The 16651-nt window shown below is 42.7% G+C and overlaps 1 protein-coding gene and 1 pseudogene across 6 annotated transcripts in view; one reads left to right on the plus strand and one right to left on the minus strand.

The window, feature by feature from the left end:
• RAI2 (retinoic acid induced 2) overlaps window positions 1-16651 on the minus strand; it is a 397723-nt gene that overhangs the window by 126917 nt on the left and 254155 nt on the right. For 5 of the 6 annotated variants that reach the window (XM_059911412.1, XM_059911406.1, XM_059911408.1 and 2 more), the window contains one exon: window positions 900-948. The exons of the other annotated variant lie outside the window; for it this stretch is intronic. The gene's annotated coding sequence lies outside the window, so the exon portion shown is untranslated. The remainder of the gene's footprint in view (window positions 1-899; window positions 949-16651) is intronic. 6 annotated transcript variants of the gene reach the window in all.
• On the plus strand, window positions 3927-5152 carry LOC132357890 (protein Mdm4-like; annotated as a pseudogene).

Below are 16651 nucleotides of genomic sequence, written 5' to 3' on the forward strand. Positions count from 1 at the left end.
CCTGGATCCTCCCCCAAAGACACTCATTTAGTACTCTGGGGAGGGCCTAGGAACCTGTATGTTTAACCAGTATCCCAGAAAACTCTAATGCATAAGGTTTTTGGATCCCAGTTGGAGAAATACTGTTGGTAAAGCATAATTTTAAGAACTGCCTCATTTTCTTTTGTTTACATTTACAATAATTTAGTTACCAATCCCCACTAACGTGTATTTAGGCTACTCTCCAATTTTTTAATATTATTATTAGTTCTGCACTGACTTTATTTCTAGGCTTTCTCTTTACCATTCCCTCCACCCACACACACATATAATTTTTCTTTAGGATAAATTCCTAGAAGTAGAATTTCTCGGTCCAAAGGATATGCAATATCATAAGCTATACATATATAGTAATATATGCCATTATATTATTCATTATATAATTATATATAATATATTAACATTATAGTAATATAATAACTATAATACAATAAATAACAAAAATTAATGTTTTAATTACATGATATATAATGTAATAATATGTATTAATTTATATACGTCCAAGTGGGGTTTTATTTGGACCCTCACACAAGATTTACATTTATCCATGTTAATTTCTTCTGGTTATATCTCACCCATTGCTTCAAGGGTCCTGATATTTTCATATCCCTACACTCCATTAAAAGTATTTGTTATATTTCTAATCTCCTGCATATCTGATGTGTATCTTCTATACTTTCATCCAAAGTATGGGTGAGAAACAGTGAATGGGATAAGACTGAGAAATGTCTTACTGCTCTACCAGAAGCCTACATTACCTAGCACTCTTGCTCGTTCTTTAAACGTTAATAACTTAATTTTAATAGTGATCGGCTTATGATTCTCCATCTCGTCTTTAAGGTTGTAGGGACAGAACTCACCACATGTCTGCTGAAGTTCGCATCCACTGCCATCTATTTCTTAACTGATCTGCCAACCAAAGGAGAAAAATAGGTGTACTGGTTGTCTATATTCATTTAATGAGGCTTAACACAGATTCATAATGCTGTCGTGGCATACAGCATACGGCTGTGTCCAGTTTGTGTGTCTGAGCATGGTCTGGGGGCTCTGTTCATCTAAGCAGGGTAAAAGTGTTGATGGCCCCTCTGGTGGGGGAGGGAGAGAGCAGGGGGAGGAAACAGAAGGCAGGATGCAGTGGGCTCCCAGCAAAGGGAAGAAATTGGGAGGTGAGAAAGGGAGAGAAGCAGAGGAGGGATGCAGGTTGCCTGGTACTGTTAATGATAGCAATAGTAATAATCTCTAACATCGATCACATTTAGGAAGTGCCCAGCACTCTGCTAAATGCTTCACATGGATGAACACATGTACTCTAACAACTCTGAAAGGTGAGTAATAGTATTATCTCTATTTTGCAGATGGAGAAACTGCGGCACAGAGAGGCTAAGAATCATGCCCATCACCACCAGTTTTATGACCATAAGTCCCATGCCCAGGGAATCCTCTCTTTCCTGGGCAAACCGGAACAGTTGGTCACACTGTCCGTACTAGTATGGAGAACCAACCGTATGTTTTGTTACTTCTTCCCACTGAATACACAAGGGGGCATTGTAACCATTCAGTCATGAATTCCTCAAACATTTATTGAGCGCCTAATTAGAGGTGTGACTGCTGCCCAAGAACCTAGCACCAAGGATGGGGTAGGGCAACAGGAAAGTGAGAAACCTTCCACAATTCCCCATCAGGAAGAATAAAATGTGTATTTAAATAAACAAACACTTCCATAGCACTGACTGTGTGCCAAGCACTGTAATGAGCGCTCTACATCCCAACTCATTTAATTCTCACAAATACCCTGCGGCACAGTTACTGTTACTATCGGCCCCATTGTAAAGAAACAGAGGCAAAGAGAGGTTAAGTACCTTGCCCATCACACAGCTGGCAAGTGGCACGAAGCAGGATTTGAACCCAGGCAGGCCCTCGTTGCTCCAGAATCCACGCCTTCAAACTGCTGTGCTCTGCTGGGAAAAGGACCTTGAAGCCCGGCAAGAACTCTGCATGGCCTCAGTCTCTCTTTCCAGCCCTACTTAGGGGTTTTTCCCTAGCCCGGTGGTTCTTGAACCCTGAGCGCACATTAAAATCACGCAAGAAGTTTGAAAAATAATAGCCATTCCCCAGGGCCCCACTCACAGAGATTTCGATTTAACTGAGTCACTCTGATCTGGACCTCAGGATTTTTCAAAGCCGCCCACAAGGATCTACTGCGTAGCTGGGTCTGAGAACCGAGGTGGCTAGGTCCTCCCCTCTAGCAAGCTGGGCTACCCCCAAGCCCAGTCCTCTAATTTGGCGCTTCTCAAATGCTAATGTGCAAATTAATCAGCTAAGGACCTGATTAAAATGCAGATTCTGATTCAGCAGGCTTGGGGTGGGGTGAGGTGGGCCAGAAAGTCAGCATTTCTAACCAGCTCCCAGGGTTTGCTGGTGCTGCTCGTTCATGGACCACCTCTGGAGTAGCGGTGGTCCTTAGACCAGAAGCCTCTGCATCCCCTGCTTGTTAGAAGTGCAGACTCTCAGGCCCCACCCAAGACCAACTGAGTCAAAATCTGCATCTGAATGCACATTCGAGTTTGGGAAGTGCTGCTCAAATCCTGAGCTTCCCACAGGTGCTGGGAATGGGTTTCAGATGTGCCAAGGTATTGTCTCCCCTCAGCTCTCAGGAACTTGGTCAGTGACCTCCAGGGTCCAGCTGCAAGCAGCCTCACTGACCCCATGTGTATGCAAATATTCTAAGATTCGCCACTGACCACCACGGAGAAAAGGGTGAGAAGTCCTGTTCTAATCAAGTCTTGCTGCCCCCTTGCCTCACACTTCCAGCAAGCCTTTGCTCACACTGTTTCTCCCAACTGGGTGGCCTCCGACCAACCTTACCTAATTTCTGAAGTTCAAGCTCATGTCCTAGTTCTTCTTCTATGGAACCATTCCCATTTCCATGTGGCCATTTCAGTCCAACAGACTTTTTTTTTCGTATAACAAACACATGATAGCGTTTCCTATGTGCCAGGCACTATTCTAACCTTTAACATTATTCATTCATTTAACTCCCATTTTACAGGTCAGAAAAACTGAGGCACAGAGCAGTGGGGTAAGTTTCAAGGTCACATAGCTAATGAATGGTAGTGTCAAGATTCAAACCCAAATAATCTGGCTTCGGAATCACCACACTGAACCACAACACTAAGATTCTTCTTGCTGCTGTGGGACTTAGAGAAGAATTTGCAGATGATACAGAGTGTGGACAGTGAAAGAAAAGATATTTGTTTTCCGGGGCTGCTGCAACAAAGTACTACAAACCGGGTGGCTTATAATAACAGAAATGTGTTCTTTCACAGTTCTGGAGACCAGAAGTCCAAGCTCACATTGTCGGCAGGCTCATGCTTCCTTTGCAGGCTCTAGGCAAGGATCCTTCTTTGCCTCTTTCTGGCTTCTTGGTGGTCGCCAGCAATCCTCCGTGTTCCTTGGCTTACAGACATGTTACCCCATCTCTGCCTCCATCATCACATGGCCTTCCACTCTGTGTCTCTCTGTGTCCTCTCCTCTCCTTAGAAGGACACCAGTCATTGCCTCAGGGCCCACCCTGGTCCAGTATGGATGGATTCATCTTTAATTACATCTGCAAAGACCCTATTTCCAAATAAGGTCACATTCTGAGTTTCCAGGTGGACATGAATTTGGGGGGGGGGGATGCTATTCAACCCAGAACAGAAGAGCATAGAGATTGTCTCAGGAAAGAAAGTGTCTCTTAAAACTCCTCAGCTGCTCACTGTTTGGAAATACTGCTGAAGCCTTTGGACCCATGACCGACGCCCTCCAGATGCAGTGGAGGTGCAGCAAGCAAACCATGGAGTAACTGGACATTTGGGTCAACGGACTGCAATTTCCTCAGTGCCAAAATGACAGCATTTTCCATCTCCATCCAGGGTTGAACATCTGATAGTGCTTGCAGGTTCTCTCCAGACCAAATCGATCAGACTGATTTTTGTGTACAACAGGTACAATAAAGCTGCCACTTCTGAGGATTTTGCAGGTGGCAGGTACAAAGGTGACACGTGCACTGTTCAAGTGGTCAGGCAATATCCAGGTCAGCATATACTGGTGAAGCAGGCTCAGGGATCCCGTGGTGGAGATCTTTCAGGAGAACTACTTGGACATCAGCACTTCTCTGTGAAATATCCAAGTCCTTTCTATGACAAGCTAAGAAGGAATCCTGTCACCACCGCTCCAGGGCTACAGTGTGGATATTCCAAGCCAAGACCAACTGAAGCAACATGCAGAGGAAAGTTCTAACACCAGGAAAAAAACCGAAGAGGTTGGTATCCCTATGCTGCCGACCTTACCACATACATGCAGAAATCCTAGAGAGGGAGATATGTCCTACATTGTTTTAGGCACTCAGGATGACGTGTGGAGTTTGAATGAGTCAGTATTAGAGCAGTTAAATGCTGGAATAAAAGTGGAAGCTGCTAATACAGATCAAACAAGTAAAAAAAAAAATATGGAACGGAAGTGACAAAAGGTAATGGAAATAGAAAAAAATGACCGTGGGGACGCTACATCCTTATGTACTGACACGGATGGAGAAGTTGCTTCTGAGGATGAGTGGTAGCGTTACTGAGTGCAAGAAATCAAACTCTTCAAACGAGAGGTGTTTCCATGCTGGGCCCTGAGGAAAGATCAGTATTCAAACTGTGCCAAGTGAACCCATTAGCTCATCATTCCTGTTATCACTGCCCCACCTGAAAAGCAGGAAAATGAAGGAATTGATGTCCCTTATTGCCAAAGAACCATTTCGGCCAAAGATCTTATAAAAAAGGAAGAACAACACAAAACTTTTTGATCTCTGTAGCTCAGAGGAATTCTCGGATTTGGCTCACAGTTCTGAGAGCCCAGAGACCATCTCAAGCACAGGGGAACAATCAGGCGGCCTTTCGGAGCAGAGAGCAATCTCTTGAAGCCGTGTAGCATGGGTGAGAAGCACCCATGAGATGGGAATATTATTCATGGAAGCACAGGCCACCTTGTCACTTGTCACAGCACCAGAAGATTAAAGAAGCCTGGGGCTTCACACCCTCTTTGCAAGAAGATTCCGCTGGTTATTAAGATTTTATGGCCAAGCTGAATCGGTGGGTTGCAGAGAAATGATTACCAGGGCCAGGCCAGGATAAAATCATCAGTACTGAGCATCTCCACTCAGTGTGACGTGGGGCGTCATCCATCGTTCATTGGTTCATGCAATTCATGCATTTTCCTTTCTAAATTCATACGGAATTCAAGAGCAATTCTTTAAAACTAGATTATCAATCTGGGGACTCCATTTACATGAGAAGTTACTTTAGTCACTACATTGTTCTTCAAAAAAAGGTTCTGGGGGGGAGAAATTACAAAGATAAACGGGAAAATACATTCATTGACCAAACTCTCTGAAGATTAACCTTTTCCCTAGTTAATTTTACTCCCCACACTTCTCTTCTATTCCGCTGGAGAATGTCCTTAGGCATAAAAATCCAAGGTGGCTATGAGAAAAACACTAAAGGTAATAATCAAAAAACATAAATAATGTGACATGCTATTGATGACTTTACCTTACAGTCAAGCTACATGGTTCTGAGAAATCTAAAGAAAGAGTAAGAATCTTGAAAAAAGAGATTGATTCCACATATGCCTAGAACAATGGTTATTAAACTTCTTGCTAACATACCCTTAAAAGAATTTTGAGAAACTGTACACTCTTTTCCACATTTTAAAAATTGAAGTGGGGCTTCCCTGGTGGCACAGTGGTTAAGAATCTACCTGCCAATGCAGGGGACACGGGTTCGAGCCCTGGTCTGGGAAGATCCCACATGCCACAGAGCAACTAATCCCGTGAGCCACAACTGCTGAGCTTGCACGTCTGGAGCCTGTGCTCCGCAACAAGAGAGGCCGCGACAGTGAGAGGCCCGCGCACCGCGATGAAGAGAGGCCCCCGCTCGCCGCAACTGGAGAAAGCCCTCGCACAGAAACGAAGACCCAACACAGCCAAAAATAAATAAATAAATAAATAAATAAATTTATTAAAAAAAAAATTGAAGTGTAGTTAATAAAAAATAAAATACACAGATCTTAAGGGTTGCTTTCCTGTGAACTGTAGACATTTGAGCACCCACCACTGAAAACAAGCTATAGCAAATTTCCATCACCCCCAAATCGCCCCTCATGCCCCTTTCCAGGTAATCCTCCATTTACTGACTCTCACCCTAGGTTAGTTTTCTTTTGACACATCTTTAATTTGATATCTAAAATTTTAAAATACACATAATTACTTACAAAGAAGAAAATGATTAGCTAAAGCTTTCCATAGTTCCTTGGTGAGGAAGGATTGAAAGTGAATATGGAACCACCTTGTGTACTAGTTATAGTCTGCTATATACACACTTTGACTTAAAGGTGCCTAATTCTCACAGTTTGGGCTTAGGTATTCTCTCAGTCTTTTCTTGGCACTCTTTATTTATTATATCCTGAATAAAATAACCTCACTGGGATTGGTAAGAACATTTGCAACTACGAGTTTAGTGCTCAAAGTTAACCAATCAGGTCAACGGTACCCTTTCTAGAATGCTGCCTTCCTTAACTAGAGTTAGGAAGGGGAGGTAGGAGAGTGTGCTCCCTGCTATATTTGATCATTCCACTGGCATTTGTCATAGCCTGCCTTGAACCATTGGATAACTGTTCATGGATGGTATATTTTATTCCCCAGCTAGACTGAGATATAATGACAAGGGAACAGAAATTGGAACCAGGAGACCTGGGTAGAAGATTCAATTCTGCCCTTATGTGATCACGGATAGATTCCTCAAACTCTCTGAGCCTCTGTAGACTCTCTTAAATGGGACTAAAACCCACCTCGCTGGGAAAAAATTAGATAAGAAGAATAAAAGTGCTTTGTAAAATGTCAAGTTCTCATCACTGGGACTTTCCTCATTATTCTTTTAATCAGGAGTTCACTCTTATGCTTCTTTTAACCCTTGTTGAGCATTGCATGTAGAAGGTCTTAACAAATATGTGTTAACTGAGTGATATATTTGTTTATAATAAACAACAATAAGGAGTTGTAAATGTTATTTTTTAGGGAATCAAAAATTTACAAATTAGATTCTCAATTTGCACATACATATGAGTACAGAACTCTTATCTCTGCTTAATATACATATATAAGGTACAAGCAACAAGCCACAGTTTACGGAAGAGTGATCTGCAAGTTTCCTTCCTTGATTAATTTGAAGATCTATATGTAAAATTACCACTACTTATTCTTCTTCCACCAGGAAAGTTAAGTAATATCAATACCACATAGTGTAACCTCTCTTTGGAGCATCTACTTTCCATCCTTAATCACATCTGCAGTTCTCCTGAGAACCGTTTCAAACATTTTCACACTTGTATAAATTGTAAAGCGCAGAATAAGAAATACTGTTCTGCTAAGAGCATGCCATAGTTGATTTTATGAATCTGGATAATTTAAAAGTCCACCGAGCAAACCACTGTTAAGGTCCCAACTATGAACCAGGTATTCAAACAGGAATTTGGATACAAAAACAAGATGAAGGGGGGCGGGGTGCTGGCCAAGATGGATAAGCCCTCTACATTCTATCTGCCCCACTGATTACATCTGAAAGCTCTAGACAGGAGACAAAAATAACTACGACCACAGTTCACTGAGGACTTGGAAAATAAAATAATAGCAGGCAGATTGGAGAGGGAAATAAAACTTGAAGAAGTCAGTACTATGTTGAATTTCTTGTTGTTGGTTTTTTTCCTCTTTTATTTCCAGGTTTTGACCCCAAGGTAGCCAAGTTGCAGAACTGTGCAGTGGCTCCATCCACCTTGAGGCTCCTCCTTCCCAAACATTCTGAGTCCTCTCTACTCAGCTGACGGGAAAGAGAAGGAGGACCACATGTGAGAGGTTTTAATGGGCCAGGCCCATTCATGGGAATTGGTGCACATCACTTCCATCCAGATTCCACTGGTCAGGACTCAGTCACACAGCCACCCATAACTGCAAAGGATGCTGGGAAATGTAGTCCAGCTGTGAGCCCAAGGGGAAAAAAGTAAAATATGGATACTAGTTAGCACTAAAATAGTCTGCGCCACATAAGTGCTTAGGTAGACAAAGGGGTGTACAGAGAGCTTTGTGAACGTAGAGGAGGGACTTCTAAATCAGAACGGGGAGACAGAGACCAGAGAAGGCTTTCTGAAGGACAGGACATGAATTTTGCAGGATAATCAAGAGGGTGAAAACGGGAGCATGGGAGGAGACCACAGCATGTGCAAAGATGCAGAGGCAGGAAATGTGCGAATGAATTTGGGAGAGCCCAAGTGATTCCCTCTTCCTTAGGCATTAGCTGTATGAAGAAAGAGCCAGGAGATGAGTCTGGAAAGGGAGGCAGGAGCCAAGATTTGAGCCAGAAAAACTCTGCAGCATCACTGATGTATTTAAAGCAGAGGCCCAGAGCATTTGATTTCTAATTTAGAAAGAGCCTGGTAATTATGTAGAGGGTGGCTGGAGCCAGGAATAGGAATTAGGAGACTTCCCATTTTCTAGGCAAGAAGCAACATGGGCTAGAAGTAAGCAGTAGGATGCAGTGACAGGATCAGATATGAGATTTGAGATATTCATGAGTCAAAATCTATAGAACTTAGTAACTGATTGAGTATGGTAGATGATATTATGACAGGAGTCAAGGAAAATTCCTAGCTTTCATTCATTTACTGACTCATTCATTCATTCAACAAATATTTATTGACTATCTACTGTGTGTGTGTTCCTTTAGGTGCTGGAGACACAACAGTGAATAAACAAGCAAAGTTCCTGTCCTCATAGAGTTTACATTCTGGTGGAAGATTTTAAAACATTAACAAATATAAATTTATAGTGTGATTAGGGTTGCGATATTTAGCAAATAACATGTTATGTTTGAGATGTCCTTGTGGGACATCTGTGTGAGGGTTGGTTAACTGCATGTTATTTCTATGAGTCTGTTGCTCAGGAGAGAAGCCTTGGCCACAGGTGTAGATTTGGGAGTCATGAGCATATGGGTAGTTGTATGTGACAAAAAAAAAACCCCAAAAAACAAAAAACCAAGAAAACAACAACAACAAAAAACCCAGTAAGGGAATTCATTGGCTGAGGACACCAAAAAGTTCAGGGTTGTTTCTCCAGCTTCAAGCATAGCTGGATCCAAAGGTTTAAATGACAGTATTGGATTTCTGTCTTCTTTTTTCCTCTCTTGGACTTTCTTGGGCTTGATGGCCCCTGGCAACCCCAAAGTCCCCAATTCACATATATTCATTCAACAATTCAGCAGAGGTTTGCTTTTGGTTTGGTTCTTCTGATAGTTCCAGTGGAAAAGTCTCAGTGAAGACTATGATTGGTACACTGGGGGTTACATGTCTATTTCTGAGCCAAGGCCTGTAACTCAGAGCATGACACTTGGGGGATGAATAGAAAAAGACAACCCTGCAAAAGAGATGGAGAAGGAGTAGCCAGAGCAGTAGGAGAAGATCCTGAAGCCAGTGATGTCCCAGAAACCAACTCAGTGAGTTTCAAAAAGGACTGAGTCAACAGTCACAGAGGAGGCAGTGAAAACCAGGACAGGAGGAGATGCGACCCAGTACCCTGACCATAAAAGGTCATCAGGTAAAAAGCTAGGCAGTGCCCTTCGGAGGATGGAAGGTGGTATTAAGGAGAAGCTGGTAGAAAGTACACCAGATGTCTGGGAGGAGGATCTGGGAAATTAACTAAATCAAATGGCTCTAAATGTCTCAGCTTCTCGAACTGAGAGGCATATCAAGAGGACCAGGAAAGCCATGGGCTGAACACAAAGCATCTCTCCTGACTCTCAATTCTGCTATATTATGGTGCAGGATGCAAAAATCTGTGGGGATTTTAAGTGAAAACATTAAACTTTAAAGAGATTTGTACTTGGAAGAGGACTCCTTCAGACTATACTCCCAGAGTTCCTTGCAGTAAGCACTCCTTCCTCTCTGGCTGGGAGTATGTGGGTAAAAAGAACGGGAGGCATGGCTGTTAGTTGTTTGAGCACTTGCCTGCTGTTCTATGGGAAAAGAGATCACAATTCAAGGATGTCTTAGGACAGATCCACTTACGCATAATGATAATGATGCCTATCATTTGTGAAGCACTTACCACGTAACAGGCACTGTCCTAAGAGCTTGACCTTGGTTATGCCTCACAATAACCCCATGGGATGGAGCACTGTTATAATCACTCCTGTTTTAAAGATGAGGAAGCTGATGCACAGAGAGGTTAAATAACTTACCCAAAGTCACACAGCTCTGGATTTAAACCTAGGGAGTCTGGCTTTTGAGCCAGTGTCCCTAACCACTGCACTACTGCACCGTTGTTCAGTCCCATAGTTTCCATATGGGCCAGTGCTTTTGCCAGACTGTAGCTTCTGATACAGGTTCAGAAAAGAAGGTCATTCCTCATACAATGGTCTGTGAATTTCTAGAAGAGGCAGGGTTGGGGAAGCACCATCTGGCAGCTGGGTCTCACCTCTGCCCTACCCAGCCTGTCAACTGGTGACTCAATGGCCATGCCACAGAGGCCCAGAAGCCCTACTCCCCAGGCAGCTTTGCACCGTAACCTTGGAACCATGGGAATTTGTTAGCCCACTGGGTGATGTTTATCTGAACCCTACAATTACCTTTTTGTTTGGACTTGCACTTTTAATTTTTATTGGTTTTAATGCATTCCCCAAATGAAAGAATAATTTCAGAGGTGCTTTATACAATAGCTGGTTTCATTAAAGCATTTCAAGTTAAGCTTTTTATAACCTAAGGATGAAGAAAAAAACAAATCTGCAATTTCACAGTACTAATCTGTTTTCTTTGAATTCATATGCATAAATTACTTTTTACTTTATTTCTGAATGTATACAAAGGTAGCTCAAGCAGTATATGAACCCCCAGAGCCCCGTCAACAAGAAATGACCATTTACCCATGGCCAATCTCGCCCATTTCCTGCCCTCTCCCTATATCATCTTGAAGGAAAAACCAGACATCATATCATTTCATTCACAAAAATTTTGGGACATATTCCTAAAAGATAAGGATTATTTTTAAAAACATAGCCACGATACCATGATTATAATTCCTTAACACCAGCAAATAGCCAGTCCATGTTCATATTTCCATAAATTATTTTTAAAATTCTGCTTATTCTACAGCTCTATACCCCTTCAATATTATTAACTTGACTGCTTTTGTTATTGTTGATACATAGTTTAAATTTTTTTCATTATGAAAAATTCAAACCCACAAATGTAGAGAGAATAGTATGATGAACCCCCGTACCCATCACTCAGCTTCAACTATTATCTATATTTGGCCAGTCTTGCTTCATCTGCTTTCCCCTTTCCATCTTCCCCTTTCACTGGCTGTTTATAAAGCAATCCTCAGATAACATTTCCTGTCATTGGGCATGCAGTCTTAGCTTGGTCAGCAGCAAGAAAATGCAGAGGTGTTTTCTGGTAGGCATTTATATATTTATTTCATTTCTAAATCCCTAGAAAAGGATTCGATTAAATGTAACATTTTTAGCGGATCAGATAAACTTACACTTGGTGTTTTGCTGTCTCTTTTTTTTTCCCTGAGCAATGTTTAAAATAAAACCAAATTCTGAACAAATGGCACTAATAGTCTATGACATGAATACCAAACAGAATATTTGTGTCACACACTCTCTGTCAGCTGTGCCCAGATCTTTTTTTAAAAAATTTATTTATTTTATTTTATTTATTTTATTTTTGGCTGCGTTAGGTCTTCGTTGCTGCGTGCGGGCTTTTCTCTGGTTGCGGCGAGCGGGGGCTACTCTTCGTTGCGGTGCGCGGGCTTCTCATTACGGTGGCTTCTCTTGTTGCGGAGCATGGGCTCTAGGCGTGCGGGCTTCAGTAGTTGTGGCACATGGACTCAGTAGTTGTGGCACACGGGCTTAGTTGCTCCGCGGCATGTGGGATCTTCCCAGACCAGGGCTCGAACCCATGTCCCCTGCATTGGCAGGCGGATTCTTAACCACTGCGCCACTAGGGAAGCCCCCAGATCTTTAAAAGTACACATTTTTCCAAGACTAACTGAATAAAAGCTGAAACGCAAAATTTTAAGCCTAACTATAATTTTGAAAAACAAAAAAACCCAAAAAAGTAAAGAGACACCATCAGCTGGTTTAGATTCCAAATGGGGCCTGAATCATGACACTCCATTGGCAAAGCCCCTGGGTTCCTCTCACACTCCTACTGGGTTTTAAAATCCACTGTTTTCCAAACAGCTCTTGGGGAACTTTTGAGAATTGTGCATCTGCTTGCCTGCGAGACAGAAGAAATAGTTCAGGCTTTGGGTTCTCATAAGGTAGCACCACAGATCACAATTTGTTGAGATTTACTGAGATGACCTTGTTTTGTCTTGTGGAGAGTTACCATGAAATCCACAGTAACACCCACAATAACTGTGAAATCATAGTGTGCCACCATATTGCTCATGCTGCTGTTGCCACCACAAGCAAATGACAAATGACAGCCATATTGGCTTGTACACCATTAAGAACCCGGGGGTAATGAAAACTTGTCACAGGTTAGGTCAAGCAACTAGCAAGAGAAGTGTGGTTCAGCATTTTCAGTGCTAACAGCAGAAAATCTGGGCAAACAAAAAGTGATTGGTTGGACTTCCCTGGTGGCGCAGTGGTTAAGAATCTGCCTGCCAAGGCAGGGGACATGGGTTCGATCCCTGGTCAGGGAAGGTCCCACATGCCGCGGAGCAGCTAAGCCCATGCGCCACAACTACTGAGCCTGCAGGCCACAACTACTGAAGCCCGCGTGCCTAGAGCCGGTGCTCCACAACAAGTGCAGCAAGAGATGCCACCGCAATGGGAAGCCCGCGCACCGCAACAAAGAGTAGCCCCCGCTCGCCGCAACTAGAGAAAGCCCGTGCATAGCAATGAAGACCCAACGCAACCAAAAATAAATAAATTAATTAATTAATTTTAAGAAAAGTGATTGGTTAGGATTGTAAATTGGTTCAATACTTTTTTTTTTTTTTATAAATTTATTTATTTATTTATTTATTTTTAGCTGTGTTGGCTCTTCGTTTCTGTGTGAGGGCTTTCTCCAGTTGCGGCAAGCGAGTGCCATTCTTCATCGCGGTGCGCGGGCCTCTCACTATCGCGGCCTCTCTTGTTGTGGAGCACGGGCTCCAGACGCGCAGGCTCAGTAGTTGTGGCTCACGGGCCTAGTCGCTCCGTGGCATGTGGGATCTTCCCAGACCAGGGCTCGAACCCGTGTCCCCTGCATTGGCAGGCAGATTCTCAACCACTGCGCCACCAGGGAAGCCCTGGTTCAATACTTTTGCAAAAGGTTTGGCAGTACCTATTAAAGCTAAACGTGCATATACCCTATGGTCCAAGCAATTCCACTTTATGGCGCTATAGGTCAGAATAGTGCTTACCCTGGGGCACTGGCTGAGGGGGGGCAAGAGTGAGCTTTCTGGGGTTCTGGAAATGTTCTGTATCTTGATCTGATGGAGGTCACACAGGTGTAGACATAGGTAAACATTCACTGAACTGTGCACTCTCCTGTAAGTAGACCTCAAAAGAGAAAAGTAATTTATAAAAATTCAGAATAAAGAGGCTTTGCAAAGTGCTGGCAACTTAAGAGGACCTCTGTCTCTGGATTAAGACAAACTGCTATGCTCGGCAGGAACTCATAGCTTCTCAGGTAGAAGACCCCCAATCAAAAGCTGGGGCTTAGGGTGAAGTCTCTACTTTCCCCTACGACAGTTGGTCTCACCCATCCCTTTCTCCAAGAACTTGGGTCCCACTGAGATAAAGACCCACCTTTTCTAGAAGGGCATTGCTATATTTTCAGGCACTGATAAAGACCTTACTTACTTCTGGCACTGTTTGACTGTTCAAATGGCCTTTCTTTGATGAATTGAGTCCAATGGTTGATGGTCAGGTTGCTTTTGAATTGTCCTTTCTTGGCAAAGTCAGAACTGTCATATTATATCCCAAATCACTTTTTAAAATTAAGTTACATGGCAGGCTCTGTTGATATTGCTTACTATTTGTTCATAGCTATATTGTAGCCTCTGTCATTTAACACTGCGTTTGAGTATCCTTTGTTCATTGTGTGTTTAGTAATTCAGGTGCATCCATTTGGTGGTAAATCATTGAAAAACCACCACAGCTAAGTTTCTACGTTGATATGCTACTGGCAGAGGAGTGTAACTCTCCCAGTGCTTATACCTGGTAAGCATTACTTGCGCTAAGTTCCTCTCCATTCTCAGATGTCAGAGAAACTTTCTTTTGTAAAGGGAGGCAGACCTGTACCTTAGGTCCTCAACCTGAGAAACAAATGGACTCCTGGTGAGTCCAGCATTGAGACAGTCCCTCTCAAATCGCCAGCCCCTTGCAAAGGAGGCAGACCTGATAGAAAAGCATCAAGCTGTCAGTGGATGGATGTGGTTTTCAGTTTACGATGAGAAAATGGGAGAGACACAAACAAAAAACAAAACCCCGAAGTGTGAAGAGCACAGAGAAGCTTGGAGTCAAAATATGAATAAATCCAAGCGCATTTTCTAGGTTAAAGTGGTTTTATGTTTGTTTATATGTAGGCATAGGAAATGTGATAGTATTAATGCATGTATATGGCTATGATTTAGAAGGAATTGATGCTAAATTGGGAAACAAAGCGACGTTACATGAACCAAAACTGAACACTGTTTTATTATTTATGACTTGGTATCATAACCTTATGGCATCTTTTAAATAAGAAAAAAAAAACCTGTTAGGATATAATGAATTAAAGCTGTGGAAGCTTTCTACAGATTAAAAAATGCTCTATATTTCAAGGCATTACATTCCCTGGATATTTTTATTTGATTTTAATTCAATGGTCAAATTTTTATGGCTGTGTGAACAGTTGAGAAAGGTTCCATCAGCTGCTTTTGAATTATTATAATAGGGGGAAACATAGTATACCTTTGCTATTTAAAAGATTTTTTAAAAGATCAGAACATGTTCTACTTCATGGTATCAAACACAGAGCAAAATGGCTCTAATTGGGAACATACTTGGGCAAACGACTAGATTAAAATGACTGAGAGTTATAAATGTCTGAAATGTCTATTTCAGGCACAAGTAGGGGAAATGGCACTAATTTCTAGAGTGCACACATAATGATTAAATTAGCCCGGAGAGATGAAGAGTATATCAGCATGTACCCTGGAGAAGAAACGCCATATGAATCAGGAATGAGCCAATCGACTCTTTAGTGAGTGGCGTCACCATGAGAAAGGCCTCCGCTGATTGCTGCTACCCCTCCAATCACATGATCATCTAACTAGCTCATTTCTCCAGAATCCCATTACCTTCCTCTGTAGTATCCACCAAACTAAATAAAATACAATCTGCAACTCCGTCCCTTAGCCAATTGCTCTTTGTGGTCCTTTTTAGATCCTTTTAAGTAAGTCCCAATAGATGGACCAGGCTTATATTGGTAAAATGGAAAATGTCAACTAACCTTTGACTTTTGACTTAACCTCTGACTCAGTGGACACCAACATTTATGTCTTCTCCTCAGCCTTGCTTTTGGAATAAGTTGGTGGATCATACCAATCAAGATATGCAAAGACCCAGATATGCACACGTCTAGTCCCCATGCACACGCAGGCACTTTGCTGCTCTTAGCTGCTAACTCCTGGGCCCAACAAACAAGATCAGGGCACCCCCTGCCTCCCTTGTTTCAACCTATCTGGATGTGTGTGTGGTTAGAGAATATTCTAAGATGAGAGGAAATGGTCTGCGTGGCAGCAGGTTTATGGTGTGGATGCTGAATAAAGGGGCAGTCACTGTTGGTAGGGGCCCTGCCCACATCCCCTGTGCACTAACCTCCCCAGTATATGCTGACAGTGTCCTGCTTCAAGCAGTGTCTGCGATTCCCTGCCTGAGGTTTTCTCTTGGCCTGAGAATAGAGGAATCTAGAAGGGCCATGGCGTAAGCACCTCATGAAAGCAGCCCTCATTCGACACTGGATGGATTGAGAGGTAAATACACCAGCTTCCTTGCCCCTCAGTTGGATACAACTCCCTGAGTTCCCCGGTGGGAGCGAGCCCCAGTTGCCCGCGGAGGCGATATGCTCCATAACGCACTCTTTCCTGCCATGCTTCCCTGTTCCCTACCGGAGCTTCAGATCACCTCCCAAATAAACTTCCTGTCCTTAAATCCTTGTTTCAGGGTCTGTGTCTTTGTGACCTAACCTAGGCCAGATGGGTTTGGACTCAAGGAATCATAGCAATCAGAATTCAAAGAGGCGAATTTGCCTTGTCTTTGCCATTTGCTCTCTGTGACCATAGGTGAATTAGTTTATCTCTCTGAGCCTCAGTTTCTTCACCTATAAAATAGGGATAATAGTACACCTCTGCTGCCTAACAGTGTCGTTGGGAGGTGTGAATGAGAAAACATATGTGTAAGCGTTCAAAACTGTAAAGAACCACACAAATATTCATTATAGTTCATGAGAGCTGTTCTCCTCCTTACCCCACCCAGGCAAGACTTCTTTTAAACATTTT

This window comes from Balaenoptera ricei, chromosome X (assembly GCF_028023285.1).
Source record: "Balaenoptera ricei isolate mBalRic1 chromosome X, mBalRic1.hap2, whole genome shotgun sequence".
In the NCBI taxonomy this organism is placed as follows: domain Eukaryota; kingdom Metazoa; phylum Chordata; class Mammalia; order Artiodactyla; family Balaenopteridae; genus Balaenoptera; species Balaenoptera ricei.